We start from the raw sequence: 27875 nt of genomic DNA, 5'->3' as shown, positions 1-27875 counted from the left end.
TTATATATATATATAGAATACATGGGATATATAAAGACTGTAAGCAACAAAAAGATAATCACATAGAAAAATGGATAAAAGACTTAGGTACTTCATTCTCTTTGATGACCGAAAAAAATAATTATAGCCTGATTTATCTTATCAATATATGGAGTAGGTTAGATTGAAATGTTTGACAAATTTCTGTGTTCTATTTTAAATCACCAAGAGTAAGAGGGGAACAACAACATACTTTTCAGCCTGGAAGGAAGATTATACTGGTTTGGACAGCATCCTAGCAACATATAAGTAGGTTGATCATTATGTTTGAACACGTAATTCAATAGATACTTCTAATGTTAGCTTATCCTTAATTAAAAGATAGTTCTCTAGCTTACTTAACAATTTGTCTTTACCTTATTTGAGCACACATACGTGGGAGGCACATAGTACCTTTATACCACCTTCTCACTCTGAGTGTAGAATGTGGTGACTAAGCCATTAATTTCACATTTACTTCAATCAGAAGAGTCAGAGAACATAAAGACGTGTGTGATTGGAGGATGGAATGGTAAAGGAAATAAAGTTATAAACATATGAGGAAATACTGAAAATACAACTAAAATGCAATTTCCTCAAAGCAAAGATAAATTTTCATCCCTGAATTAACATGAATAGGTATTTCTCTGTGCACCATCCACTTCCTTACCCTCCCCCAAATGGACAGGATAAAAAAAAAAAATCATACTTTCCTAGCTTCTATGTAGAAAAAAAGTTTTCATATTTTATTTTTTTTTTTTTTTTTTTTTTTTTTTTTTTTTTTTTTTTTAATAAAACAAATTTGTAAAACTGATGTTTATGTGCCTTCAACACTGAAACAAAACTGCACTCACACCACATACCCAAATGGTCTAATTTGCACTGTCTTAGTTTTAACCAAATTGTAAGAGAAGCATTAAAGGAATGTTGAACTTTTATTCTGACATATGGTAAAACAATAACAATACTAAACAACTTCAAAAAAAGTTTAAACTAGCTATCAATTAGTACCACAAAATACCAAACAGTAACATGTGATAGTTTGCTCACACTCAGACAAGGCAGTGTAAGGGCCAATGATTCTAGAAGTTGACTCAGTCTGTCAGAAAGAAAGAAACAATGGGGAACACTCTGTATGTGGATCTCAAGAAACTATGACGTGATTTCACCTCTCAAGGTCTTTGTAATCTAAGAATGAGAGGAAAACAATTAGTAGCTTGGGAATTCTGGTACACGGTGAATAGTGTTAGACATCTGCACAGAGAATGGGACATTCAAGTCATATTAAATATTAGAGGACACAATTGTCAGTAATGGGGCACCCCATTCCAGCTTAGCCTCACCACTTCCTAGACTCCTGGGCAGAGACTAATTACATCTGCCTCTATTCAGATTGGCCTGCAAAACCAGAATATGTTTGGGCTGGGTTTGTAAATACAATCAGTGGGCCAACTGCATAGCTAAGGAAAGCCGACGAAAGGCCATAAACTCAGACATTGGTGTGAAGGGTAATTTTTTTAAAGTAATATTATGACTAACAGCAAAATATTATAAATATATCTCCCAGTTTGGAGGGGGTGGACTTTTGTACATAATTTTGTGTTCTGATCAATAATCCAATGTGATTCCCTTCTGAGATGTATTCTTATCGCACACTTGATTTCTCTTCCTCACAAATGTTTGCCTCCTACTTTCTCCTCTGCTACACATGCTCTGATTCATTTTCTCTTGCCAATTTCCTGTTTTCTGTGCCTTCTGAAGAAGACACACATGTCTAATTCAATATTGTTTTTATAGTGGTAAAATTACAGATATTTTTGCAAAACAGAGAACAGGAAGTGATTAGAAGGGCCTTCGTCATCAACGTTCCTGACTAATGAAAAAGCCAAGAGAAATGTTATAACTTCTTGAGCACCACATCGCGAAAACTGTTCTCAATCCATAGGTAAGACCACTTGGTTGATGTCTGCATCCTTAACATTAATTCCAATGCAGACCACGTTGTGCTGCTTTCATGTGCAAATTTTTCATAAACACATCTCATTATAAATTCAGTAGTTACTTGGACCTTTTCAGAAAAAAGGGTTTTTATATGAAGCAGTAAATAATTTCCAAGTTGATGTGTTCTGCTTTGCATCTAGAATCCCAGCAATGAACCTATAACACTCAGAGTTCTTTATGCGGGCAAAACCTAGAATAACATGAATAATCAAATCCATTTCATGGGCAGGGATCTATGGCTGCAAGGAATCAAAATTCACTCAGTGTAGCTTAAGGAAAAGGGGAGAAAAAAAAACAAAACAATATCAACACAGAACTCAACTGTAGAGTTGTTAGGCAGCTGCCTCCTCTGTCTCTTTAGGGCCCTGAACGGGTTCAGATGCTGAGTATAATCTAAGTGATAAAATGTGGAATCTAAGGTTAGAGTGTCTAGTCTCAAACATTATCTCTATTATTTACTAACTTTGTGAACTGTGGTGAGTCACTTAATGTCTCAGTGCCTTGGTTCCTTTTTTTGTAAAAAAGTAGTAACTACTTTTCTTATAGGATTAAACAAGATAACGCATGTAAAGGGCTTAGGACAGTGCCTGAGACAGTAGGCGCTCAATAAATGAAAGTCATTATGATAATGTAATTGTAACTGCTTCTTTGGAGCATATGCTCTGTGTTCTCTCTGCCTGGCAGCTTCCTCTATTTGCACACGTGCCAACATAGCCACTAGATCAGAGTTACTGATTTCTTACAACTCCAGCGCCCATCATTTCTGATTTACTCAGCCCACGTCATGTGATGTACACATGGCTATCCTCACTAGGGCTGTGGAAAGGGACAGATTCCCTCAGGATCTGTCAGCAGGGAGCCAAAGATCTGCCTTTCTGGTGTGAATGTTTCCAATTCATAGATTAATAAAATTCATAGGCACTTTCCCTCTCAGGTTAATATTAAAATAAACTTACTAACAAACAAAGCTGGCTAAGAAAAATATGAGCTGCTTGTAAGATGGTAAGTAACTATATGCCTGCAAAGCAATCAACTGAAGCTAGATAATCACTTTTAATGGATTCAGTAGGATTAATACATGGGGTGAAATAATGTGCTTAAATAACCTCTAAGTTTCTCTGAGTAAATGATTCAGTTTACACAGACAGAGTGTGTAAAATTGGAAGTCTTCAATACAAGTCTGCAATTTAAATTTGCCTTTGTTTGAATCCTACAAATCTGAAAAGGAAAAGGGTTTACCTCACAAATCAGATTAGGTAAAGGTTAAATGCCCACTTCAATAGAAAGTATCTGGTAAAATCTTCATGTTTTAGTAAGAAGTCACTCAATGACTTTAAATGCTCAGTTTAGATACATCTAACATGTAGAGTTTTTAGGGTAGTTGAAAAATTTTTTTTAATTTATAAAATAAAATTTCCATGAAAATTTTCTTTATAATCAGGTGTTGTAAATGGTAATATATAGGAACAGGTAAAAATATATATAAATCACAAAATTATATCAGCATAAAATTCTACATAGAAAACATAGCCAACTTCCAAGTAAAACAGCATTTCTACTATCATTTCTACTATTATACCAAAATTTCATTGTAGATAGGTGACTCCCACAAAACCAAGAAAAAAGTGAGTTGTGGGTAGGAAGATGGGGATGATGGTGTCAGTGGTCAAGAGTCAACCATTTCTCTTTGGAAGTTCTCGACCTTAATATCTATGTGTACTTTATTACCAGAGGCACTACTAAGAAAGGAAGATCACACACAATAAGGGTGTGATTACTGAAAAATTAGTACTGTTAACTGTCATGCATTTTAGACTTGGAGGGGAACGTTCTACTGTCAAAGAATTAGTTTTTGCATAATCTTTATTTTCACCCTTCCTTGAAGGGTACAGGAAATGTGGAAGGAAAGTCCAGTGTGCTGTTTCCGTAGACCGGCAAACATTAGTCAAAATTTACGAAGCCTTGTTGTGGGCTTGAATGCAGGTGACTTTTACTCATCTTTTAACCCCATTATTGAGTACAACAATATTTTTAATTTCATTGGTCTCAGTCATGCTAGAAAAGATGGAATGAGCTTACATGGAAACACAATTAGCAAAAAAATACTAAGCATCTGTATTTTTAAATCTATTGTATAAAATAACATAGCAATCTATGTTGGTTAGCCATGTAGTTTAACAAATGTTTGAGTATGTAATATATGGAATAAAGCTTTAGAATATGGTGAGAAAAATGATCTAGGGATGCTGAGTCGTGTGTTTAAGGAAATCTATGAAGTCTATTTAGCAGATAAGCATATAAATGGTATTGATAATTAAGCAACTCAGTGACATGGCCACAAGCTATAATGCTATAGCTGTAAAAGGAAAGATAAAATGGGTTACAGATGTCAGGGAATAGTTCCAATATTTTTTTTCTTAATATTTCTGCAATACACAGTAAATGTCTTTGCTTCCTGTGAAGCAAAAAAAGAAAAAAAAAAACCCACAAAACCCTCAAGGATTGCACAAAATTTGGTCAGTTACTTAACAATAGTAAAATAAAGCTATATTTCATTTAAGAGCTTTTAGCAAAGGCGTTCAAAATTTTAGAATGCCTCTATGTATGATGTGGCAATCCATAGAAATAAGGGAACCAGATGTCAGTAAAATAAATGTTTTTCTAATGATTAAAACCTCAAGGTTTGGGAAGGCAGAGTGATTCTATGAATAATAAACAAAGTAACCATAGTGACCTCACATGAGAAGTGTTCATTTAGCTCCCTAATAATGAAGTTATATTTAAATTATTTAAAATAGATTAGGCCAGAGCCCTGGTCTCAACAATTAATTCCCCACCTCAATAATTCCATACATTATTTTGCTTTTATTATTGTTATATTAATATAAAAATTTTAGTAACCCATATGACCTAGTAACCCATATGATTTTTTTTAATAAATTTATTTATTTTATTTATTTATTTTTGGCTGCGTTGGTTCTTCGTTGCTGCACGTGGGCTTTCTCTAGTTGCGGTGAGCAGGGGCTTCTCTTCGTTGCGGTGCACCGGCTTCTCATTGCAGTGGCTTCTCTTGTTGCAGAGCACGGGCTCTAGGCACACGGGCTTCAGTAGTTGTGGCTCGCAGGCTCTAGAGTGCAGGCTCAGTAGTTGTGGCGCACGGGCTTAGTTGCTCCGCAGCATGTGGGATCTTCCTGGACCAGGGCTTGAACCCGTGTCCCCTGCATTGGCAGGCGGATTCTTAACCACTGCACCACCAGGGAAGCCCAACCCATGTGATTTTGATGTTGGTAGTGTTATTATGAAAACAGGGACAGTGGCTACCTACTTTGATATGCACCGTAAAATACCTGAGAATATATCACATGTTTGAACTATGAAAATGAAATCCAAATTCAGTTACTCTTCAGGCACAGGCATGACTTTATGAATAATAGTTTCAAAATTCTATTTCGTTTAAACACCTAGGTCTTTTCCTCAAGGAAATATTTTCTCAATGGTGTTCCATTAAATTCCAACGCTGTGAAATTCTGTTCAAAAATGGCATCTGTAATCAAATAAGTTTGGAAAATTCTGAATTTAGGCATTCCCTGAACAGACTATAGTTTGGAGGCTAGTGCCTGTCCAAAGCCAAGTAGCATTTTATGAGTACATTAATAATGATGGATGAGAAGTGTACATATATTGAATAAGAATAAACCATTTTATAAATCTTATGAATGTGCACTAATTTAGGTGATATATTCACATGACTAAAGACTTGTAGAATAGAGCAATAACATGTGCAGATTAAATTTTTTATTTCATTCTTTACGGAGAAGAGGGCCTACTAATAATCCTAGAAAAAAAAAAAAAAGTGATTTCATTCACCCTACTTATTAACTCAAAATACTATGCAGTAGAAAAAAAAATCAAATTAATTATTTAATAAAGTTAGCCAGCCACCTCGCCAAAGAATACATTTATGCCAAAACATATAACAATTAAAATCTACAAAATCTCACTGATTTTAGGTAAATTCCCAGGCAGAATATAACTTTTAACTGGGTAATGATGCTAGAAAATATGCTATTAAGTATAATAATAGAAATGAGTTCTAGTTACCTTTTAAATAATGAACGTTACAGGAATATGGAAATACATTACATGTAGCTTAGCTCTGCCCATGTAATAGGCTTATTCTGTAAATGCTGAAATTCCTTTAATTTCTATGGACTATACTTTTCTCCAGAATAAAAGTGACCCAGTTCCCCTTCCTCGGTCTATTGAACATTATTTTTTACCCTTATTAACAGTTGACTTGAGACAACTTAAATAACTAAAGGACAGAATCAAGCAGAGTCTTAAGAAGATAACGGTAATTTTTACACAATAAAAGGCAAATAAGATAACTTTAAAATCAACTCACAATATTTCTTTTTTATATTTATGAAAAAATAGCTGTTGGAATTTTTTTCATTAAAAAACTAAAATATCTATCAAAATTTAAAATAAACTCAGGAAAAACTAAGAGCTTACTTATAGAGGATAAATACAAATTTGACACTTTTAGTGGTCTACCCAGAATATCTGAATTGCATGACAAATGATTATTGCTGCCATCTAATTTTTTTAGTTTTGTTCAAAGTAAATGATCAAATGGTTTGGTCAGAAGCAAACAAGATAATTCCCATAAAAAGATGTTATTTAGGTACTATCAGAGTGCTTCCTACCTTCAGTAAATAATAAGTGCTTCCGACTCTGTTCTCTGACAAGTAAAATGCTGTACAATGAAATCCCTACTCTATGTATTTATAGCTAAAGGTTACAGGCCCAGGGTGGTAAAGCTAAAAGCCAGTTCCTTTAGGCATGGTGTTGCATGGTCTTTATGGTTTTCTTTGTCAGTCTGGCTTCTGGCAACTGTTAGGTTCCCACGACTATTATTTGTAGTTCCTCCTTCCAGTAAAACCAAAGGGCATTTCAGGGGACAGTCACTAGGTGCTGGCCAGAGTCAATGCCAAGATCCAACAAAGTCAAGTCATGGAGCAGGAGCGAGGCCTGGGTCCAGGATGAGGCAACAAGCAGGCTCCAGGAGGCGAATCTTTTTAGACTCTCCAGAGCTTTAAAGCTCACAGAAAAATCCACATCTTAGGTGTTCAGAAAACACAAATGTCAGCGGCACAAATGTCTTTATGTTGCTTAGGACACTGTTTGAGCAACATGCCAAAGGCAGATTTCTGGGGCAATGGCAACAGCATCCGTGACACTCCGAGAACAGGAACAGTCACTAAAGATAAGAATGCCTGGTCACTTCGCTGGTATTATTATTGGCGCAATTATGTGACTACACGGTGCACCCGTTTCACAGAGGCAACAAATGCAGCATCTGAATTCTTGCCAATCTTGGCACACACTTCTCTCCACATACCTCTTTTCAATCCTATCAGGAAACTACTGCTACAGGAGATTGTGGGGGGGAAAAAAAAAAGGTAAAAGTCAATGTCAAGCGAAGGAAAAGAAAGTTTTTATTAGTGATCACTGACATATTAGAAACAAAAATCACATTGTCAAATTGAGAAATTATGACGTTGTGTATGTTTTTATTTTCAGATTTCTAGGAATTTGAGAGAATTCCCAGGAATGTAGAAAGGAGACGTCTGAATAAGCAAATAATATACAATTTTTTTTTGAATTTTATTTTATTTATTTTTTTATACAGCAGGTTCTTATTAGTCATCCATTTTATACACATCAGTGTATACATATCAATCGCAATCTCCCAATTCATCACACCACCACCCCCCCCACCTGCCGCAGCTTTCCCCCCTTGGTGTCCATACGTTTGTTCTCTGCATCTGTGTCTCAATTTCTGGCCTGCAAACCGGTTCATCTGTACCATTTTTCTAGGTTCCACATATATGCGTTAAAATGCGATATTTGTTTTTCTCTTTCTGACTTACTTCACTCTGTATGACAGTCTCTAGATTCATCCACGTCTCTACAAATGACCCAATTTTGTTCCTTTTTATGGCTGAGTAATATTCCATCGTATATATGTAGCACATCTTCTTTATCCATTCGTCTGTCGATGGGCATTTAGGTTGCTTCCATGACCTACCTATTGTAAATAGTGCCGCAATGAACAATGGGGTGCATGTGCCTTTTTGAATTACTGTTTTCTCTGGGTATATGCCCAGTAGTGGGATTGCTGGGTCATATGGTAATTCTATTTTTAGGTTTTTAAGGAACCTCCATACTGTTCTCCATAGTGGCTGTATCAATTTACATTCCCACCAACAATGCAAGAGGGTTCCCTTTTCTCCACACCCTCTCCAGCATTTGTTGTTTGTAGATTTTCTGATGATGCCCATTCTAACTGGTGTGAGGTGATACCTCCTTGTAGTTTTGATTTGCATTTCTCTAATAATTAGTGATGTTGAGCAGCTTTTCATGTGCTTCTTGGCCATCTGTATGTCTTCTTTGGAGAAATACCTATTTAGGTCTTCTGCCCATTTTTGGATTGGGTTTTTTTTAAATATTGAACTGCATGAGCTGTTTATATATTTTGGAGATTAATCCTTTGTCCGTTGATTCGTTTGCAAATATTTTCTCCCATTCTGAGGGTTGTGTTTTCGTCTTGTTTCTAGTTTCCTTTGCTGTGCAAGAGCTTTGAAGTTTCATTAGGTCCCATTTGTTTATTTTTGTTTTTATTTCCATTACTCTACGAGGTGGATCAAAAAAGATCTTGTTGTGATTTATGTCAAAGAGTGTTCTTCCTATGTTTTCCTCTAAGAGTTTTATAGTGCCTGGCCTTACATTTAGGTCTCTAATCCTTTTTGAGTTTATTTTTGTGTATGGTGTGAGGGAGTGTTCTAATTTCATTCTTTTACATGTAGCTGTCCAGTTTTCCCAGCACCACTTATTGAAGAGACTGTCTTTTCACCATTGTATATCCTTGCCTCCTCTGTCATAGATTAGTTGACCATACGTGCACGGGTTTATCTCTGGACTTTCTATCCTGTTCCATTGATCTATATTTCTGTTTTTGGCCAGTACCATATTGTCTTGATTACTGTAGCTTTGTACTATAGTCTGAAGTCAGGGGGTCTGATTCCTCAAGCTCTGTTTTTTTTCCCTCAAGACTGCTTTGGCTATTTGGGGTCTTTTGTGTCTCTATGCAAATTTTAAGATTTTTTGTTCTAGTTCTGTAAAAAATGCCATTGGTGATTTGATAGGGATTGTACTGAATCTCTATATTGCTTTGGGTAGTATTGTCATTTTCACAATATTGATTCTTCCAATCCAAGAACATGGTATATCTCTCCATCTGTTAGTATCATCTTTGATTTCTTTCAACAGTGTCTTACAGTTTTCTGCATACAGATCTTTTGTCTCCCTAGGTAGTTTGTTCCTAGGTATTTTATTCTTTTTGTTGCAATGGTAAATGGGAGTGTTTCCTTAATTTCTCTTTCAGATTTTTCATCATTAGTGTATAGGAATGCAAGAGATTTCTTTGCATTAATTTTGTATCCTGCAACTTTACCAAATTCACTGATTAGTTCTAGTAGTTTTCTGGTGGCATCTTTAGGATTATCTATGTATAGTATCACGTCATCTGCAAACAGTGACACTTTTACTTCTCTTCCAATTTGGAATCTTTTATTTCTATTTCTTCTCTGATTACCGTGGGTAGGACTTCCAAAACTATGTTGAATAATAGTGGTGAGAGTGGATATCCTTGTCCTGTTTCTGATATCAGAGGAAATGCTTTCAGTTTTTCACCATTGAGAATGATGTTTGCTGTGGGTTTGTTGTATATGGCCTTTATTATGTTGAGGTAGGTTCTCTCTATGCCCACTTTCTGGAGAGTTTTTATCATAAATGGGTGTTGAACTTTGTCAAAAGCTTTTTCTGCATCTATTGAGATGATCATATGGTTTTTAGTCTTCAATTTGTTAATATGGTGTATCACATTGATTGATTTGAATATATTGAAGGATCCTTGATCATGGTGTATGATCCTTTTAATGTGTTGTTGGATTCTGTTTGCTAGTATTTTGTTGAGGATTTTTGCCTCTATATTCATCAGTGATATTGGTCTGTAATTTTCTTTTTTTCTGGTATCTTTGTCTGGTTTTGGTATCAGGGTGATGGTGGCCTCATAGAATGAGTTTGGGAGAGTTCCTTCCTCTGCAATTTTTTGGAAGAGTTTGAGAAGGATGGGTGTTAGCTCTTCTCTAAATGTTTGATAGAATTTACCTGTGAAGCCATCTGGTCCTGGACTTTTGTTTCTTGGAAGATTTTTAATCACAGTTTCAATTTCATTACTTGAGATTGGTCTGTTCATATTTTCTATTTCTTCCTGGTTTAGTCTTGGAAGGTTATACCTTTCTAAGAATTTGTCCATTTCTTCCAGGTTGTACATTTTATTGGCATAGAGTTCCTTGTAGTAGTCTCTTAGGATGCTTTGTATTTCTGCGGTGTCTGTTGTAACTTCTCCTTTTTCATTTCTAATTTTATTGATTTGCATCCTCTCCCTCTTTTTCTTGATGAGTCTGGCTAATGGTTTATCAATTTTGTCTTCTCAATGAACCAGCTTTTAGTTTTATTGATCTTTGCTATTGTTTTCTGTGTTTCTATCTCATTTATTTCTGCTCTGATCTTTATGATTTCTTTCCTTCTGCTAACTTTGGGTTTTGTTTGTTCTTCCTTCTCTAGTTCCTTTAGGTGTAGGGTTAGAATGTTTATTTGAGATTTTTCTTGTTTCTTAAGGTAGGCTTGTATAGCTATAAACTTCCCTCTTAGAAGGGCTTTAGCTGCATCCCATAGGTTTTGGGTCATTGTGTTTTCATTATCATTTGCCTCTAGGTATTTTTTTATTTCCTCATTGATTTCTTCAGTGATCTCTTGGTTATTTAGTAACGTACTGTTTAGCCTCCATGTGTTTGTGTTTTTTATGTTTTTTTCCCTGTAATTGATTTCTAATCTCATAGCGTTGTAGTCAGAAAAGATGCTTGATATGATTTCAATTTTGTTAAATTTACTGAGGCTTGATTTCTGACCCAAGGTGTGATCTATCCTGGAGAATGTTCCGTGCGCACTTGAGAAGAAAGTGTTATCTGCTGTTTTTGGATGGAATGTCCTATAAATATCAATTAAATCTACCTGGTCTATTGTGTCATTTAAAGCTTGTGTTTCCTTATTAATTTTCATTTTGGATGATCTGTCCATTGGCGTAAGTGAGGTGTTAAAGTCCCCCACTATTATTGTCTTACTGTTGATTTCCTCTTTTATAGCTGTTAGCAGTTGCCATATGTATTGGGCTGCTCCTATGTTGGGTGCATATATATTTATAATTGTTATATCTTCTTCTTGGATTGATCCCTTGATCATTATGTAGTGTCCTTCTTTGTCTCTTGTAACATTCTTTATTTTAAAGTCTATTTTATCTGATATGAGTATTGGTACTCCAGCTTTCTTTTGATTTCCATTTGCATGGAATATCTTTTTCCATCCCTTCACTTTCAGTCTGTATGTATCCCTAGGTCTGAAGTGGGTCTCTTGTAGACAGCATATATATGGGTCTTGTTTTTGTGTCCATTCAGCAAGCCTGTGTCTTTTGGTTGGAGCATTTAATCCATTCACGTTTAAGGTAATTATCGATATGTATGTTCCTATTACCTTTTTCTTAATTGTTTTGCGTTTGTTTTTGTAGGTCCTTTTCTTCTCTTGTGCTTCCCACTTAGAGAAGTTCCTTTAGCATTTGTTGTAGAGCTGGTTTGGTGGTGCTGAATTCTCTTAGCTTTTGCTTGTCTGTAAAGCTTTTGATTTCTCCATCGAATCTGAATGAGACCGTTGCTGGCTAGAGTAATCTTGGTGGTAGGTTCTTCCCTTTCATCACTTTAAGTATATCATGCCACTCCCTTCTGGCTTGTAGAGTTTCTGCTGAGAAATCAGCTGTTAACCTTATGGGAGTTCCCTTGTATGTTATTTGTCGTTTTTCCCTTGCTGCTTTCAATAATTTTTCCTTGTCTTTAATTTTTGCCAATTTGATTACTGTGTGTCTCAGTGTGTTTTTCCTTGGGTTTATCCTGTATGGGACTCTCTGTGCTTCCTGGACTTGGATGGTTATTTCCTTTCCCATGTTAGGGAAGTTTTCGACTATAATGTCTTCAAATATTTTCTCAGGTCCTTTCTCTCTCTCTCTTCTCCTTCTGGGACCCCTATAACGCACACATTGTTGCATTTAATGTTGTCCCAGAGGTCTCTTAGGCTGTCTTCATTTCTTTTCATTCTCTTTTTCTTTATTCTGTTTTGCAGCAGTGAATTCCACCGTTCCGTCTTCCAGGTCACTTATCTGTTCTCCTGCCTCAGTTATTCTGCTATTGATTCCTTCTAGTGTATTTTTCATTTCAGTTATTGTGTTGTTCACCTCTGTTTGTTCTTTAATTCTTCTAGATCTTTGTTAAACATTTCTTGCATCTTCTCAGTCTTTGCCTCCATTCTTTTTCTGAGGTCCTGGATCGTCTTCACTATCATTATTCTGAATTCTTTTTCTGGAAGATTTCCTATCTCCACTTCTTTTAGTTGTTTTTCTGGGGTTTTATCTTGTTCCTTCATCTGGTACATAGCCCTCTCCCTTTTCATCTTGTCTGTCTTTCTGTGAATGTGGTTTTTGTTCCACAGGCTGCAGGATTGTAGTTCTTCTTGCTTCTTCTGTCTGCCCTCTGGTGGATGAGGCTATCTAAGAGGCTTGTGCAAGTTTCCTCAATACACAATTTTTTAAAACAAAGTTTGATTCTCTGATGAAATAAAGTTAAATAATGAGCCTAGAGATTATCATACTAAGTGAAGTAAGTCAGAGAAAGACAAATATATGGGGGCTTCCCTGGTGATGCAGTGGTTAACAATCTGCCTGCCAATGCAGGGGACATGGGTTCAAGCCTTGGTCCAGGAAGATCCCACATGCCACAGAGCAACTAAGCCCGTGCGCCACAACTACTGAGCCTGTGCTCTAGTGCCTGTGAGCCACAACTACTGAAGCCCACATGCCTAGAGCCCGTGCTCCACAACAAGAGAAACCACCGCAATGAGAAGCCTGAGTACCACAAAGAAGAGTAGCCTCTGCTCGCCACAACTAGAGAAAGCCCACACGCAGCAACGAAGACCCAATGCAGCCAAAAATAAACAAATAAATAAATAAATTTATTAAAAAAAAGACAAATATATGATATCACTTATATGTGGAATCTAAAAAAATGATACAAATGAACTTATTTACAAAACAGAAACAGGCTCAGAAAACAAACTTATAGTTATCAAAGGGGGAGGGGTGATAAATTAGGAGTTTGGGATTAATAGATACACACTGCTATACATGAAATAGGAAAACAACAAGGACCTACAGTATAGCACAGGGAACTATACTCAGTATCTTATAATAAGGTATGATGGAAAGAATCTGCAGAAGAATATATATATATATATGTATATAACTGAATCACTTTGCTGTACACCTGAAACTAACACAACATTGTAAATCAACTATACTGTATTTCAATTTAAAAAAATCATTGCACTTCAACTACCTTATATTATTCTGATGCCTTTTAATAACATAAAGAGCATATCAGAACCACTTCCTTTGAAATCATTAATGATTTGATTACAAAAGATGGCCCTTTTTAGGAGCTAAAACAGTCCATGTAGAAACTTTTCTAACCCCAATAGACTATTTGGGGATATTATGTTTGTGTTCAGGATTAATTAATAATTCTTAATAGGATTATTGATCATAATCCTGTGTGTTTTCAACTTGAATCTCTAGTTCCACCGTTGTGGAAGAGGCCCTATGCATACAGGAATACCTTAGTTGCATAATTTCTCTTTGTTTGAATTACTGGCCTTAGACTCTTGATTTTGGTAAACTACAACTTAAATGCTATAGATTGTCTAAGAAATACGTTGTCTGTGCTCTTAAACTGTCCATACAAGTGTTCAATTAACAATGGAGCATTTCCTGTTTTCCCCATCAACTCTGTTCTATAAAATACTGTTCAGTAGATGGTAATAATACCTGATAAATTTTCCCACACCTCCTTGATTGGATATCTTTTTGGAGTCAAGGAAGGGACATTTTAATTGCAATGAACAAATTATATTCTTTTTTTAACTGTAAAGAAAAGTCCCATTCACATTGTAAGGGTATCAGACACTGGATAAACAAGACATAGCGTTCAATTCAACTGCTTCACATTTTAAAACATGTAGTACCTCAATCATATATTTTGAAGTTGTTCTACTACAAAAGGAATACATTTTAAAACAATGATGCTAGGATTTCATTACAGCACCATCTTCAAGGTGCTACAGCTGAATGCTCCTGTTCCTATAACAAGGCTAAGGTAAAGAGCTAAATTGCTTATAGTGGGGGACTTCCTTCTGAAAAGTCCTTTTGAAATAGACTTTTGAAATGGACTCTGTGTAAGAGGAACTCTTACACTGAATTTCAAGTTATAATGAAGTTACAGTACTTTAATGAACCAATTATTACTAAGATTTTTTTTTAAATGTGTCATGAATTGTTTTTCTTATTAAGGTATAATTGGAGCTGAATGTACCTGTTTAAAAGAGCATAATCAAGTACTAGAAAAAAAGTAAAACAATATTCGGATCCCAATTTATTTAAACATAGCCTTAATTCAATAGTGTTATCTGTGCCTACTCGATATTGGCACTAACATCAGTCCCAGTATACACAGTTCATGGAGCTGACATTTTTGAAAGAAGGATTATGTATGTGTGCTATGGTCTGAATGCTTGCGGCCCCATAAACTCATGATCAAATCTTAATGCCCAGTGTGATGGTTTCAGGAGTTGAGGCCTTCGTAAGGTGCTTAGGTCATGAGGATGGAGCTCTCATGAATGGGATTAGTACTCTTATACAGACCCCACAGAGCTCCAGAGTCCCTTCCACCATGCCAGGACACAACTAAAAGTCTGCAACCCAGAAGCAGGCCCTCACCCGACCACGCTGGCACCCTGACCTCTGACTTCGAGCTTCCAGAACGCTGAGAAACAAATTTCTGTTGTTTATAAGCTACCCAGTCTGTGGTATTTTGTCATACCAGCCCAAACAGACTGAGACAATGTGGCAGAGGGACAAAATACAATTTTGCCAACATTTTTCTTGTCCTTTTAATTTTGTCATTTGCTTTTTTGTGAAAGACTTCCAGGTGTGATTTTGATATTTAAAAACATGGCTCTTAAAAAGTAGCACATTTCAGAAGGACAGAATCCTAAGTATTTCTCTTTTATCTTCCCTACAATTTCCCTTTTCTATAAAATGTTTGTGCAAAGAGGGAGGAATCTACTCCTACCTGGGACAGCTACATGGAACACAGGGGAAAATGTGGATTTTGAAAATAGAGCTTTGTGACCTAACCTACTTGAGATATCAGATACTTCATTTCATTCTAAATTAGTGATAACAATGCCAGATGCCCATATTATAGGGCTGCTGAAGTTGTCAGACAATGACTTTCTGGATTATGTGAGGTGATACATGTAAAGCGCCCACAGCTTTATCTCTGGCACACAGCCAGCGCCAAGTATGATATGTGTCTTCTCTTTTCGCTTTCCCAATCCCAAAAATCTGAGTGTGTAAATCCTTTGGACACCAAGAGAATACCAAAAAATTACATTTTTAAATTTAGATTTTATAGACCACAACTCAATATCTGAATGTATAGCTGAGGAGACATTAGTAGTACTGCTTCAAGACAAAAGCTAGTAAACTAAGAGTTCTAATAATATGTGAAATAATTTAAAATAGATTATAGACTAAAAAAGTTGGATGGAACGTTCACTCTTAAATGAAAGTTATAGGTCAAATATGCATAATAATTTTGTTCATCAATAATGAAGTAACCCAATGAACAGTAATAATTAGGTTTCTAAGCATTTAAAATAAGATTTTTAATTTGGTGATACAGCTATAGAAGTACATAGGCCCTTTTTTTGGAATATCTGAAAATAAATGTAGATAATGGGCCCAGATAGCTCAATAGAGTAATAAATCTGTTATTTATAAAAATAAACTTAAAGCAATAAAAATTTGCATGCTTCCTCATTGAAGTGCTTTTTTTCCCTTAAATTACAGCACATATTACTAAGAAAATTAACGATAAAAAGGGAGATAATTTTTAGATGAGCTTGAGATCTGACATCTGTAAATCCTCCAGTAGCAGGCCATTACTGAGTGTAATTAATGTTCTCCCCAGGACACAGCGGCCAGGTGACTCTCCACAGAGATGCTAATGTGGTCCACAGGGGATGGACTTACATTTTCTTATATTCCCTGAGGTTTCTTCTGAATCATTCACCTTTTCCTATCTACTTATTATGTTGTCATACCAATTAGTGATATGCAAATATTCCTGCAGTATCCGCCACTTTTTAAGTTCAGAAAAAGAAACTGGTATTTAGTTGCATTGATTCTTTGTTTTTCTTCTGAAAGAGGCCATGGCTTTAGGAAAATGCATTCAAGCATTTTATTGCTACATTGAAGACACCAGGCAATAAGTAACTGGAATCTATATGATATTAGGAAGGGATACTACAGAAAAAGAAGGAAGAAAGGAAGGACATTACAAATAACTGAACCTTAAGAGACAAGGTTAAGAGCTATGGACAGAAAGTGACAGAAACAAGATAAACAAAAAGGGTACAGAAAGTTCCAGTCCAAAAAAACATCAGTATGTTCAATAAAAATTTGTAGAATAATTTGTAATGAAAGCAGACTCAACTTTTATAAAAATATGGCACAATGCTTTTAAAAGAAAAGAAGTCACATAATAGAACAAATTGGCAAATTCACTCTTTTTTTAAATTTCTGAAAGTCCATTCCTATCTATGCCCTACCTCCAAAAGTCTCTTTTTAGGGACTTCCCTGGTGGCGCAGTGGTTGAGAATCTGCCTGCCAACTCAGGGGACACGGGTTCGAGCCCGGGTCCAGGAAGATCCCACATGCTGCAAAGCAACTAGGCCCGTGAGCCACAACTACTGAGCCTGCGCTCCAGAGCCCGCGAGCCACAACTACTGAACCTGCATGCCACAACTACTGAAGCCCGCGCACCTAGAGCCCATGCTCCTCAACAAGAGAAGCCACTATAATGAGAAGCCTGCACACCACAACGAAGAGTAGACTCCGCTCACCACAACTAGAGAAAGCCCGCGCGCAGCAACAAAGACCCAACGCAGACAAAAGTAAATAAAATAAAATAAATAAATTAAAAAAAAATAAAGACACTTTAAAAAAAAAGTTTCTCTTTTTAAGAGTCAATTTCTTGGTGATATTAGATAAAGAGGGTCTATTTACTAGTACTGTAGTATAAAGGCAATCACTTGTTCCATCTATTCTTAGTATTCTCTTCTGCAAAATGGGAATAATAACATCTACCTCATTGGGCTACTGTAAACTTTTAATGTGAGAAGGTATAAAAAGCTCTTGGCATAGTGCTGGCACTTAGATGTGTGCTCAATAGCTAGTATTATTTTTATTATAACTAGTGATTAGCAAAATTATTAATGTATGTCCAGCATGCATGTAGTTTAAGGAGGCAGAGATACCATTTGAGAAAAAAATATTCTCTGTCCTCAACAGAAAATAGCAAATGAATAAGTATTCTAGATTAGTGATTTTCCACAGTTCAGTATCACAGATCAATGAGTAAAAAAAAAAAAATCTTATTTTTTACCAATTGATTCAAATGTCCCATCAAGTTTAAGAATCACAGTTCTAGAAGAATACTTACAAAAAGTATACTCATAGATAAATGAATATTATATGAAATTATATACAGAAATATAATCCTTATACTCCAGCAGACTTTTGTATTTATCCATGTGTTTTTTGCTTTTACTCTCGAGTTTTGTGGCACTTATAATGACCATCTCCTCGTTTCACTTAAAGACTATTCATCTCTCAGCTCTAAAAACATTTCCACTTCTTTCATTAAACCCTTCTTTGATTGCTCCGTTACATAGTAAAGTCTCCTTCTTCTGGAATCCTAGAGCAGGGGTCAACAAGTATTTTTCTCTAAACTGAAAGATAGTAAATATTTTAGGATTTGCAGACTTAGTCACAACTACTCAACTCTGTCTGCAGCAGGCAATCAGCCACAGAAAATACAGAAACAAATGGGTGTGGCTATATTCCAGAGAAACTTAATTTATGAAAACAGGTAGCAGGCTAGATGTGGCCCAAGGGTTATTTATACTTTGTCAACCTCTGCTGTAGACAATCACTGCTTTATCATTTTATTTTGACACTCAATCCTACTCTGGATTGTACCTTTAACTGTACACACATAGAGAATGTCTCTGAAATTAGAGTCTCCTCAGGGGGTCAGGAAAGATGTCTTATACATGATCTTTTCAGGTCTCTGTGCATATTACTTCATGGAGCAATGCTTAATTATTTACTGATTTAAAGATTTTAAGATATGGGATTTTAAGATATGGGAGCAAGATCTAGTTGCCATTAGCGTCCTACCTACATTGAAACATCTACTGAGACATTGACTCTTGGGGTTCTGTAATGGGCAGCCTCATCTTGCTGAGTCTTTATTCTACCTGTAAATGAATATAATATATCTTACTTGGTAATAATGAGGAATAGAAATTCTATTTTTAAAAGATCAGACACATAAGAAGCACTTAAATGGTATCAATAATTATGTTGCTATAAGTTTGCATCTTAATATGAATAAATGTCTCTAAGTAGTGATAATAGAATGACTACTGTTTTTCTCTTTGTCATAGCTTTTAAATGTGCTTATGTGCACTGCTACTTCTAAGTGGAAGGTAAGAAAGTTCCATCTTAAAATGCCCTTGGGATACAGTCCCAATTGATGTTACTAACATTGTGTTTAAGTGAAAAATTTAGCACTGAAATATTTTTGCAGCATCAATATCAGTGTTGAGTTGTCTTCCTATATGTACCAAAAACCAGAGCTTTGTCTATATGGGAAAGACCCACATTACTGTAAAGTCAATGAGTTGTTGTTGTTTTATGAATCTCCTACTGGGCTCAGGCTGTGAACAGTAATATTATAATTCATAAATACCTGTGCACAGAAGAGAATTCCTCAAGAATAAAGAGGCCCTGCCTCAAGATGCACCAAAAATACTGGTAGAGATAAAAACAAAATGATTATGATTACCATTTATAAGTTACCTGCATTATTTATTTACTCTCCAGCAACAATCCTGTGATATAGGTTTTATTGTTTCCATTTTTTAAAATGAGGAAACTGGGGCTCTGAAGGTTCACATATCTTGATTTTAGTTAAACAGCTGAGATGTGGCTAAGTCAAAGTTCCATCAAGGTCTATCTAACTAACCGCAAAGCCTCTGATCCACCACGTGACACTGTGATGGAGAAAAAAGGAAAGAGAGAACCACAGACTGAGACAAACTACAGAGTGAAGATGACATTGGAGGTCTACAAAAAGCTGACTGAAGGACATAAATTGCTTAACCTTGTTTTGAGAATATGTTCCTTTATCTGTGGGACTCAAGACTAAAAGGAGCTTACCTGTTTGCCATCTCTAACATCTAGAATGGTGTCTGGGAGCACAGTGGATGAATAAATAGTTGTTATTAAAGGATTACATTCTCTGGCTTGAAATACGTCATAGGCTTTATTCAAAAGCCCACTTCACTGCAGATCTGACATATATACATCCATGGGAATTCTCCAGACACTACTCTGTTCACATACCCACTGATGCCCGCAGCCTGGGGTATCCACAGGAGACCCGCCACCCCATGCACACTCCACCCCTATCATCTTGCTACCTGTGCTAAAGGGATCACATCCTGGACTTACTGTTTCTTCAGTCCCTAATGGTTCCCCAGCCTCCCTGAGTCCACAAGCAATAAGAGGTCATTATTTTTTCTAAGCCTCTTAGTTTGGTTCCAGATACTTCCTTTAAACAGTAAGGAAGTCTTATCATTCTGCTGACTGTGTTTTAACAGATCAAGACTCGTTATCCTTGACTAGTCTTTTTTTTTTTTAACATTTCTCAAACTTCCTTCCTCTAGAATCTCTTAAAATCTACTGCAGAACTGCATATTTTAAAATACTAATATTGAGAAGGTGTATTGTGGTTAATAGATTCAAGTCCAGATCCCTCCACTGACAAGATGTACACAGCTTGGGCAAGATACTTAACCTCTTGCCCTAATTCCCTCACCTGTAAAATGAGGGTCAAAACAATGCTTCCTCATAACGTTTGGAGGATTAAATGAGTTAAAATGTGTAAAATGAATATGTGAAATGATGCCTGACACATAGAAGTGTTTGATAAAGGCAAGCTATTTTTCCTCAAAGTGATCTCTATAGCTTTACCTAATAGCCACATCTTTGGTCTCTAAACTCACTTATTACACACACACACACACACACACACACACACACACACACAGCATCTTAGGTGCTTTACCTCTTACGGCATTAATCTACAAAGGCAAATACTTTAACTGAGGGGCTAATATCTAATTGTAACCAAAATTTAAAGTGAATTTTCCTTCTTTCCTTCCTTTCGGTGGTTTATTCATTCATTCACTACACTGAGGGCCACGGAAAGAAAATGTTCAGCCCTGAGGTAACAGTGGGTTCTTCCAAAGGTGGGTCCCTCTATTTGCCTTTACTTCCCACCTTCTGACTTCATCTGAAAAGAGATAATATTGATGACCAATGGGCTCATGAACAAGGGTTCAAACATTTATATTCATAAGCAACCATTTTCATCCTTGAACTATTTTGTACATATATGGACTTTCCTAAACTTGAATGCTTCCAGAAACACAATGGCCTTAAAAAATAGCTTCACCAGGTCCTGTAAAGAACAGGTAGAAAAACGGAATATGTTAAATTCATAGAGAAAACGCAAGAATGTGAGCTGTCACCACGTATGTACAGGCTCTCAATCAACCCAGAAAAAGATTTATTTTGTGTGGCCCTGGAAAGCTGAGTAAGGGTCGTAGGTAGAAGCAAGAAGAATGCAGTCACAACTGGAACTGTCTTTAAAAGAACAGGCTGCCTCAGTGAACATACTTAAAATAAAAATAGATGGTGGTATATTCAAAATGCTGAAGAAACAATAAAGAAAAGCAGAAACCAATGTCCTCTAAGTCCCATGTAGCTCCGTAATCCACCAAAGTGCTAAAGGATATGTAAATATGGATATGTTATTATTCCCAACATCCAGAAATTTGTAGTATATAGAGAAACCAAAGATATACAAATCTATATGCAACTATAATACAATGTTTAAAACACACAAGACAGATTACAATGCAATGTTACTGAAATTTTAGAAAAGCTTCTTCTACCTATCCAGAGGCTTCAGAGGAAATCTGAATGTGGTGTTTAAGCTCAGCTTTGAAGGTTGAAGCTAGACATGAAAAATAGCAGGAGGCTAGAGCATTCTAAGATGAAAGAACAGCAAGACCAAAGGTGTGGTGTCAGGAAATAGAATGAAGATAAATGAGGCACAGGGGACAGTTCAATTTGGCTCGAGGATGGTGGCAGTGGGAGACGAGCCTGGAAAAACTTCTTGGAATTACAGAGATTGAAACGTTGGTCCTTAGACCTAGGTAATGGGAGTCACAAAGTGTTATTAACAAATAGGAAAAGGAGGTGTATTTCAGTAAGAGTATCTCGTGGTACGTACAGAATTAACTGGTACAGTGAGAGACCAGAAATGAGGAGACCCGCTAAGAGACTAGGACATGATTCTAGGTAGTATGTCAAAGGTGCCTGAACTCTGTGGCAGCATCAGAAAAGAGGAAACTGGTGAAAGAAGCATTTTGGATGTCAGGTCTTAGCAACTGACTGTAAGACGTAAGGCTGGGGGTGTTGAGGGTCTCAAAAGCTTCTAGATTAGAATGTTAATACCAATAAAAGCAACAGGGGCAACAGAAGGAAGGAAGACAGTGTTCAGAAGAGACCACAGGGTGTTAGCCGTGTCAGAAGCACAGAAGAGGTAAGCTGTCCAGCAGGTACTTGGGAAGGGCTGCCCAGAGCTATGTGAAAGTCAGGGCTGAAGATAATGACTTGGGCGTTACTCCTACTGAGGTCAAAACACAGGCCAAGAGAGGATGAGCTTTGCCAATGGATCAAATACAGATAAGAGAAGAACTCAAACGGAAATTGAGGAACACATACTTGAGTGAGTAGGAGATGAAAGGAAAGCCGAAGAAGAAGCCACCAATGAGCAGTCAGAGAAGTAAGAACAGCACCAAGAGCACACAGAAGTCAAGAGAAGAGTTAAAGAAGCAGCAGGGCCAACCTTACTAAAGGCTGTTGACAGTGTGAAGCGAATGAAGATTTGGACCCTCAGAGGCCAATTATAACCTGATTCTGAAATATTAATACTTAATATACTTTACAGGGAAGAACTCATTCCTTTAAATCAAAGTAGTTTCACAGGAGATTACTCTTTTTAGCCTTTGAAGAAAAAAACAAAAGAATTTCTTATTGGAAGGTACACTCATTTCAAGGATTATTTCCTTAAACATTCTCAATTTGATCTTATTGGCCAACAGTTTTCAATCACATCTAGTACTATTCTTCCAAAAGGTATTTCAGGGGACATTTTCAGTAATTATGACTGAGGGGAATCTATCAGCATATGGAGGACAGGGGCCATACACACTAAATGTCCTGCAATAAAAGAGGCATTCCTAATCCATGTAGAGGAGCCCTGCCCAAAATGCCAATAGTGTCACCTGTTGAGAAACACTGTCACATAATGCTGTTTACCACTGAATGCACCTTTTGTATATTTGAGAAAAATTGATAGAACTTCAGATTCTGAAATTTTGGAGAATCAATTTCAAAAACAGGCAAATATTAATACAGTTCATCCCTTAGAAACTCTTCAAGCAAATGCATGCCTTTTAGTTTTACTGTTTTTTCATATCTAATCTAGTTCCAAAAGAAATAGGTCTTCAAGTAAATTATTTAGTAGGGCAGCTTCTTATAATTCATAACTCTTCTGCATATTAGCTCTAATCAGAATCTGTTTAGGGGTGTGCATGATTAATAAGAATACATTTCATTGTGTTATTAGGGGAGGAAACAGCCCATGTTTAATTTAACTGCTTTTTAAAAATACCAACATTTTGTACAGATCTTTATTTATTTAAACAAATATTTCTCTGTGTTACCACCCATACTAGATATTTTCCACTGAAAATTTCTGTTTTAATGCCAAATATTACCAAACAGTAATCACCAGTTCAGATATCTGAGCCACACAGTATGTCATTTTTTGTGGGGCTATCCTAAGTGTACAAAATTTTTAACAAAAATATCTTTACACCAGCATTTTGTAGTTGTCACCCAAATGCCCTGTAAAATTTTCAAGAACTTATTTGGGATTTCAATAAAGGTTAATAAAAACTACTGGATCTTCCAAGTAGGTAGATTAGGACCCTGGATTCACCACTTAAGGGACCAACTGAGAAAATGAAGCTTGCTCCGTCAGTTAAAAAAAAATTCTATTACTCCCTGAGACTTAGTGTGCAGTCGTTTCCCAACACATTTCCTGCACACTTTGATCCAAATAGTTGAGAAAGCCTCGGACAAACAAGGATGACCTCTCAGACAATGAGAGTCCATTCAGTGGCTTATTATGCAATCCAGCACTATCATGCCATCTATTGAGAAACTTGGTTCTTCAAAAGGTTCCCAAAAATCTTTTAAGAAAAACAAGCCAGTGAACCTTAAAACAACCTAGTAGCCTTAACGCCAAACATTTAACACCTGACACTAGCTACCATGAATTATTTCTATGCGTGTGCTCACACAGAATAAATAATGCGGGACAAGGCAAACAACTCTTCAGAAGATCCTCAACTATCCTGTCCCCCAGGCAGAGTCCGTGAGGGATTCCCTGCCAGATTTAGAGTTGTAGGCAGGGAAAGGAGGCTCACTCTTCCCTTGTTTGTTTCTCCTCCCATCCCTCCTTGCTTCATTTTTTCTATAATCAGTTGTTCAGGACTATCACCTGCCAGGCACTGCACTGAGAAGAGAGAACACGACAAAGTCCCTGCCCTCGTTCAGCTTCGTGCAGCATAAGCCGTACTACTTAGTGGTTAAAATCAGACAGCCTGCCTGGGTGCTTGCCCCATCTCAGCCACTTGCCAGCTGTGCAAATTGAGCAAATTTCTTAACTCTCTGTACCTCAATTGCTCTTCTATAAATGTGGATATTGACAGACCTACCTCTTAAGATTGTTAAGGAGATAAAAGGAGTTAATAGACAGTGGTAGCACAGTGCCCAGAACATGGTAGCATTACAGAGATGTTGTTACAGTTACTATACTCTTGGGCTTCTCAGAGTGAGTGGATTAGTCTGTCCAAAGTGCAGAAAAAACTTGCTGCTCAGTCTCTCAAAAAAATGGAAATCAATTCATTAGCAAAGACCTTCTTCAGGGAAGGGATGTCCTGCCCTCATAACAAGAGAAAATCCTCCATTACCTGTTTATACTGGGTCACTCTCAATGGGCAAATGGATGGGGCTGAACACACAGGTTTCTGAGGCAAGGTGCCCTTCTCAAATTTGCCTTTTAGCACATCTTAATTTCTTGAAATTGCTACATCCCTTTCAAATTATTTGAGACATATGCTTCTTCCACTGAGAGGAAACTGACTGATGGCAAAGAGGACAGGAGGAAGATTATCCTAGATGACTAGACGTTGAGTTTTTGGAGAGCAGAATTCCAACCTCCTTCATCTTGGGAACCACAGTACAGGGTCTGGGGTGATTTTAGGGGTTCAGAAATAGCTAGTTTATTTATTAGGTGTTTTCCATATACTTTATTCCTCACCATAGCACTTCAGGGTAGATACCACGAATCCCATTTTATGAATAAGAAAAACTGAGGATGAGATTGTTAAATAATTAATCTTACAAAAGTGCAGAACTGAGCTTGAAATCTAGGTCTAACTCTAAAGTTAATTACCTCTTTCCATGTGAATGTCTCAAAAACATGTTTGATAAATGAATATAGAATGAAAAGCAATTGCAGGAGACTTCTTTTACTTTAGATCCATGAACCAGGAATATAACTCTGGATAAAGTATGTTTCTTTAAGTCTCTTTGCCCTCTTTCCCTTCAGGAGGGCTCAAGGCCAAAGATATCAGCCAGATATTATAGAAGAGTAAATGCATGTCTAGAAATAAACTGAGCATTTAAAGGAAGGTGAACTAACTAGGACATTGGGAAAAAGGTGTTAAAATTTCAGATCGCTGACCATTATTAAAACAGTCCGGGCGGGGGTGGGGCGAGCAGTACTTAATTGCAAACTGTTGCTATGAATTTTGCAAAAACGAATTTCTGACTTTATGAATTGTCACGCAACACACTGAGTTGCTTAAGGCAATCCTCCCCTTTTACTGAGATCATTCAGGCCAGCTGACTTAGACTGCTTCAAATGCAATGTGGTCAGAAGCAGAAAGTGGAGTTAGGATTGCCTCACCAGGGCCAAATAAGGGTCACCTTGTTCAATCATCATTCTCTGCGGCCACCACCCAGCTCTAATTTTTCAGCCACTCTCCCCCAAATGCACACGTAGTTCTTGAGGTTTCAATGACACAGCACATTCAAGCCAACGTGTCTGTTGAAAGTTTGCAGCCCTCCCGAGTTCCCAGTTTGGATTTAGTCATAAAGCATGGGGTGCCAGTAAAGGGCACCTAGTGCCCACTGTTTCCAGGCTTTTTCACATCACCCTCATCACTGCGCGTGGTTTTATTCCTCTGCTGCGTCCCTTAACAGACCCAAGAAAGGAGAAAGACACGAAATATTAGCTTTCGAACTACTACCCCACTCAGAACTACTTCAGGAGGGAGAGGCAGAGAGAAACCGCACATTTCCTCTCGTGTGTGTGGGGGGGTGTGTGTGTGTAATTTTAACATCCCTGACGTCGACCACAAAATTCCCTCTCCAGCCCTGCCCGGAAAGTGGCCTTGGTCACAACCGCCCCTGCCAAGGCAGTCTGCAATCCGTTTCGCGGAAGTAAGGGAGAAAATGGGGGTGGAGGGAGAAGCCGCCAAGCAGCATCCGCCCGAAACAGGAGCCTCGCCAGCCTCCCGCGCTACCTGGCCGGGCCTGGCACCCCCAGCGCGGCGCAGCAGCTCACGCAGGAAACCCAGCGTGAGCCCGGGAGGCGCAGACCCTCCTCCGCCTCCGTCAAGTCGCACTCCTTTTCTGCCCCCGACTGGCCTCGCCCCCGCCACGCTACCTGGAGACCGAAAAAGAACAAAACTGGACCCCCCCCCCTGGTATTTCGTCCTCTCCTTCCAGCCTCTCCGAGCCCCCACCATCCGCTAAAAGAGAAGATGTTCCCTACACACACTCTCACCACCCCCCCCACCCCCAGCTCCTGCGGCCGAGGCCACCCCGGGGTGCTGCTGAGAAGCGCAAGCGGGACACGCCAGGCGGGAACCTGCCGGGGGGACTCGTGGGGCAAGGACGGGGGTGCGGGGAGCACCGCGCCGGCAGAGCCTCTGTGCAGAAGCTCGGAGCGTTGGCGTCGCCTGGCCGGAAGCACGCGGGCGCGCGGAGCGCTCTCCGCCCCGGACCCCTCTGGCCCCCCTCTCCGACGCGCGCGCGCGCGCCCCGAGGCTGCACCCGGCTGAGGTCCGCGCTCGTGTGACGAGAACTCTCCTCCGGCAGCCGCCTGGGGGAATTTTGTCTATATAAGGGCTCGCCGGCTCACGGCTTTGGCGTGCGTGTCACAGGTTGGCCATTATTTACACACACGCGTGCGGTTCCCCGGGCAGCTCGGGTGACGGATGCGCGCTCGCCTTCCTCTCCGCCGGCGCCCCGTCCTCTGCTCCTTTCCTCCCGGGGTGTTAACTTACTTTACCTGGTTTCCGGCACAGGGTGGGCGCTGCAGCGATCCGTCCCCCGCCGGCCGCCGCCGGTTCGCCACGCTGTCACCGGGTGAATGGAATTATTTATTTATTTATGTCCCCGGACGAGTCCTCGCCCGCCGCAGCCGGAGGAGGTGGAAGAGGAGGAGGTGGAGGCGGCGGGGAGGGCAGGCGAGGCGGCTGAGCTCCCTTGTGGATGCCCGGGAGCGCGCGCCGCGCCGCGGGGGGAGGCGGAGGGGCGGGGGGGACGGGGGGAGGGGGGTGCGGGGAGGAGGAGGAGGAGGGTGGCCGCGAGCGCCCGCGGCTTTGCCTGAGTCCGGGGGCCGCGAGTGGTGGCCGGCCGCCGCCCAGTGACTCCAGGCGGACTGAGCATGCTCCAGGCCACTGTCAACGCTGTAGACGCTTTCTCTGTGGCTCGGGGCGCTCCACTTCAGATTTTAGTTTTGACCCTGAGAGAAAGCCGCAAGGCTGGTAGAACTGTTGCTCCAGATCAGTTGGGACACGCTTTACCCGAAGTACTTTGGCACCTAACCTAGGAGCCAGGTGTGTGGTAGCTCTGTTTAGATACCGCAGGGAGTGGTGCAACCTAGGGGTGAGGAAAGCCATGCAAAAGGAGAGGAACCTGGCCGAAGGCAGGGAGAAGAGAAGAGTCTCATTGTGAGCTTGCAGGCAAAGTGCTGGGACTTTTTTCAGTGGAGGTCTTTGGGGGGTCCCGGGGCAGGGAGGCAGGAGGGACGATTGCAGTGTTGGAGATTAGGCTTGCCAACCAAGTCCCTCACACTAAGGGAAAAATAAAATTTACCCCCCGGGGGTGGAGGAGTAGCGCAAGAACTTGAAAATAGGAAAGAGGTGAAAGAAGGTCACTTATAAATGATTCAGTTTTAGTTTCTCAAATTACTTAATTCTTCAAAATAGAATTTAGTTATTTG

General features: G+C 38.7%; 1 protein-coding gene across 7 annotated transcripts in view; it reads right to left on the bottom strand.

Moving 5' to 3' along the window:
- Nucleotides 1-27334, bottom strand: part of SLC16A7 (solute carrier family 16 member 7) — a 174340-nt gene extending 147006 nt beyond the window's left edge. For 3 of the 7 annotated variants that reach the window (XM_059936369.1, XM_059936372.1, XM_059936374.1), the window contains exon 1: nt 26940-27333. The gene's annotated coding sequence lies outside the window, so the exon portion shown is untranslated. Of the gene's footprint in view, nt 1-26831; nt 26887-26934 lie in introns of those variants that run through there. The other 4 variants (XM_059936371.1, XM_059936375.1, XM_059936380.1 and 1 more) reach the window with 3 other exon arrangements.
- Between the last annotated feature and the right edge of the window lie 541 nt (nt 27335-27875).

This window comes from Balaenoptera ricei, chromosome 10, assembly GCF_028023285.1.
Source record: "Balaenoptera ricei isolate mBalRic1 chromosome 10, mBalRic1.hap2, whole genome shotgun sequence".
NCBI classification, from domain to species: Eukaryota; Metazoa; Chordata; class Mammalia; order Artiodactyla; family Balaenopteridae; genus Balaenoptera; species Balaenoptera ricei.
This window is presented reverse-complemented; position numbering and strand designations above follow the sequence as displayed.